This window comes from Callorhinchus milii, unplaced genomic scaffold (genome assembly GCF_018977255.1).
Source record: "Callorhinchus milii isolate IMCB2004 unplaced genomic scaffold, IMCB_Cmil_1.0 Scaffold2, whole genome shotgun sequence".
In the NCBI taxonomy this organism is placed as follows: Eukaryota; Metazoa; Chordata; class Chondrichthyes; order Chimaeriformes; family Callorhinchidae; genus Callorhinchus; species Callorhinchus milii.
The window spans coordinates 82,487,524-82,492,272 of NW_024704743.1; positions in this window are offsets into that span (position 1 = coordinate 82,487,524).

Below are 4,749 nucleotides of genomic sequence, written 5' to 3' on the forward strand. Positions count from 1 at the left end.
GAAATTTTACAGTTATGGGAACAGCATCTGCCAGAAGACTGAAAGAGGTGTGCCAAGGAAAACTGAGAACGATTATCTTAATAAATTGTTTGTTTGATTAGTTTCAGATTGTGCAAGACAGCAACATTCCTGTAAGTGGCCTGATGATTCAAAGAAAAGCATTGGAATTTCCTTCGCTGCTGGGGAGTTCTTTTAAAGCTAGTAATGGAAAGTTTGCGCAAGCGATACAGTATAGCTTTTAAACACCTCCCTTCAAAACCATGTGCAATTCATCTGAAGAAATTGCTACCTGGAAGAATCTTGCGTCTGATATTTGTGCTGATTACCATCCCGAAAATGTGTGGAACCTAAATGAGACCTGGTTGTTTTTTTCGTGCTGTGCCTATCAAGTCTCTGTCACGGCTGTCCAATGAGACTAAAAGTGGGAAAATGTCAAAAGAGTGACTTACTGCTCTGTTCAAGTTTTACTGGTGAGAAAATGCCAGGCCTTGTTGTTGGGAAATTTGTGAAACCTAAGTGTTTTTTAAAAAAAACTTGGATGTGAACGATCTGCCAGTGACCTGGAGGAATAACAAAAATGCATTGGACGACCTCTTGACATCCTGCATGAATTCCTCCAAGACCTAAACAAGAAGATGAAAGCTGAGAGACAGGACATCTTATCATTGTGTAAAAACCCACTAAATAATTCAGATCTTAGCAATGTTATCATCAGGAGGTTTCCTGTCCATGACCTGTCCTGAATTCTTAAACCTCAAAACTGCCATCAACCTCTGGGAGCTGGAGTGATAAAAATGTTTAAATGTTGTAACGCAAGCTTGTTAAGCAGGCCATAATAAGCAGAGTGACCAACCACAGGGTGCCTTTCAGATGGCTTCACAAATCTCCGTGCTTGATGCGGTGCAGTGGATTTCAGCAGCATGGAATGAAATGCCTACCTCTTGGTATTACAAAATGTTTTCAAAATTGTGGCATTTTTCCTGCTGAAGAAGATATTTTCAGTCAAGAGGGAATTCCTGATCTTTCTCCACTGATAGAGAACATGCAAGCAAGTGTTGGTGCTGCTCAGTTCATAGAATTTGACAAAGAAACATCAACCTGTGAAGAGCTTAAAAAACAGGAAGAGGAACCTCTTGCCAGGACACCTGAAAAACAGGCTCTAAACATTGGGAAAGGAGAGGATAAATCTGATGAAGCTGATACAATAACTGACCAGGAACAGCCTAGCAATACTACAATGAACTGTGCTTTGCGGGTTGTGGCTAATCTAAAATCATTTGATGCCACTGGTGGATATGCAGACCTTTACAATATGTTCAGTAGTACAGAGCAGAGAATGCACAAGCTCCAAGTCGACCAGTATTTGCTGTTCAAACAAACTAACATAAGTGACTCTATGTTGACAGATAATAGTTGAAGTTGGTAATTGTTTTTTTTATTTAAAATTTGAACCAATCCGTTTTTAATTTAATTTTAATCCATTTTGCCTTGAGGTTTGGATTTGTTTTTTCTCTGTCCCCATGATTGTTGATCAATTCTATCTTTGGTTAGCCGTCTTACTAATGCCTCTACCTTACTGATATTTCTAGCCAAGATAAATACAAGTCACCATTTATTTTTAAGTGTTCTAGAGCACTGGCTGCTTCATTCTCTTGGATTTCTGACCAGATTATGAGGCAAATACTCCCATGGTAATGTTACCATGCAATTTCTGTTGTGTTTTAAGTACACTGTGCTGTTCAGATGTTTTATTTTTTAAAAGTGCATTGTAAAAAAAATGTGGTATAAATTCCTGAGACGTGAATATTTTTGTCTTATATTATGTTACGCAATGTGTCATATTCAGGTTCAAATTCTACTTAATTGTTTGTATGGGAATGTCTTTTAAAAACCTTGTTTCTATTCATGAGTTGACCACACTTGGCAGCATTGCTACCCTGATCATCTGAAAGAAGTTGTTTTTTGAATTGTCAAACAATGGTCATGTTCTAATAGAGTACAAAAAGTATTGCTTTTATCAGCCAGTACAGTGGTTATATAAAGCCAGTATTATATTTTGACTCAGTCCAGTTCTGCTTGTGGTTGTAAAAGCCCTGACAAAAGGAAGACAATTAAATAGGATCTTTTTCCTGTTACTCGGCAGTTTACTGTCAAAATTGCATGCATTACTTCCTTGAGGACCAATAAAGCTATTTTTATCCACAAAATTAATAACCCAACATGTTTTGGGTCAAAGTCGTGGAGGGAAAGGGGGGATTTGATTAATTTCTTTTACTTTTTTGGCCCATGTTAAAGTAACAACAAAATGTTTTTCCAGCACAACTCCAAATACCCCGCGTCACTCTGATCACAAGCAACCTTTGTGACTGATTCTGGCACAAAATAACATACTTGGGCACCATGAGTGTATCCTGAAAAATGGACAGTGCTTCCTGAGGTTTTCTATACATTGCCACTGGGTTCAGAGTACCAGTAAATCTGTCAGCATGTGACTTGCATGTCAATTGACTGACCCACATGCAGTCAGGAAGCAGAAACAATCCAGAATTCTGTTTTTTTTACTGATTTGAATTTAACCAAAAAAGATATTTATAGTGAAAATAAGTTAATACCCCACGTCCACACTTTAAAAAAATACCTGTGTTTCTTTTACTGCAAGACCTTTCTAAAATAATTATTGTGCAGAATTTGCTAAATCTACTTGCTATTTAATGAAGAAAGGAGTGTAAACTGACTTGGGGCACTCCATGAGTATGGTCTCCTATAGTGTGTCCTGGTGAATAATCCTCCAGATAAGTTGGTCATTCACCTCAGACATTGCTGTTTTAGAGAACTTGTGCTTAAAAAGGCTGCTGCGTTGCCCATAAAAGTTTCTTTAGCTGCTGGCAAGTGCTTTAACATGCTTTAAATTGATATTTTTTTAAAAATGCACCATTTTCTTTTAATTCTGTCAGTCCTTCAGATGAGGTATTAAACCAAAGTCCCATCTGCCTGTTCAGGTGGATGCTAGAAGGCCGTTATGTTAGAAGGCTCGACCCCATCACCACTTCCCTCTGCTCCATCCTGGGCATCCTCTGCCGGGCCCATCGTAGCTCCAGGCACTGGCTGTCCCAGAGTAGCAACCCCAAATGTCCCATCATTCACTCCCTCCACACAAACTACCTCCTTAAGGCAAACACAACTTCCCCCTCCCTCAAACGTACCCTCCCCAACTCTCCACTCCCCCCACATTCCACAGCCATCTCTTCTGTACACCCTAAAATCCTCTCTTCCCACCAGCAAATCCACCCACATTTCCTTTCAAAATGTCCGTTCCCTCACAAACAAAGCCCTCACCATCCATAACCTCATCCTGGATGAGCTCCTCGATATTCTTGGGCTCACAGAAACCTGGCTGTCCCCCAATGACCCCGTCACCCTAATTGAAGCCTCCCCTCCAGGCTACTCCTTCCACCACACACCCCGTCCAAACCAACGTGGCAACGGGGTGGCCTTCATTTCCAAAGCCTCCCTTGGTCTTGCCCCTACTCCTCTGGGTGCTTCCCCTCTTTTGAGCAGCTCACCCTCCTCCATCCCTCTCTCCCACTGAAAATCCTTCTGGTCTACCGCCTCCCTAAGCCCCCGGCTCCTTCCTCTCTGACATCTCTACTTTCCTCTCTTCCCTGTCCCTCTGCTCTGAATGCCTGCTCATAATGGGCGATTTCAACCTCCACCTAAACTCCCCTTGCACCACATCTTCTGATTTCACTGCCCTCCTCTCCTCTCTAAACCTCACCCTTCACATTAATTCACTGACCCACAACAGTGGTCATGCCCTCGACCTCGTCATCTCCCACGGCCTTGAAATTTCCGACCTGAGCAGAGTGGACAAAGCCATCTCAGACCACTTCCTCATCTCCTTCTCTCACATCCCTCTCTCCTCCACCAAACTCTCAACCATATTCTACCGCCCGTGGAAAAGGCTATCCCCTGAGACCCTAACAAAGGCCCTCACATCCTCCAATATTCTATCCCTCTGGCCTTCCACCTGCAGAGATCCTGAAGCAGCCATCCAGCTGCTCCGTGATCGCCTCTCCACCTTCAACTCTCTCCTGAAATTCAGGACCATCTCCAAACCCACCCGATCCCCTAGTATAGCAGTCATCTCCACTCCCTAAAAACCCAAATCCGGCTGCTCGAATGCAGATGGTAGAAAACCAGCCTGACAGTTCACCACCAACTGTGGCTCAAGCATCTCCACAGCTACCACCGTTCTTTGACGTGTGCGAAAACAGCCTTCTATTCCAACATCATCTTGGAGGCNAAAAACAATCCCAAAGTCCTTTTTCCAACACCCACTACCTCCTCTGTGCCCCCCCCTCAGGCCTCCTCAATCTTCACATCTAATGCCAAGTGCGAGGAGATCATGGACTTCTTTTCAATCAAAATATATATCCGCCAGGCAGCCTCATCCTCCTGCCTCTTGTCACCCACCACCACCTCTCTGTCCCCCTCACCCTCCCCAACATCAGCTCCTACTATGAACCCCCCTATCCTACATTCCTTCCTCCCCATCTCTCCTTTCTCCCTCTCATCCACCATCACTTCAATGAAACCCACCACCTGCTGCCTCAACCCCCTCCCCACCAACTTGCTGGTCACCCAGCTCCCCCTCCTCAGCCCATATTAATGTACTGATATGGTATGAACCTCTTCAACTTTTTGTTGGTAATGATGAATTTATTTCCTCAAGTAATTGATTCGCTGATC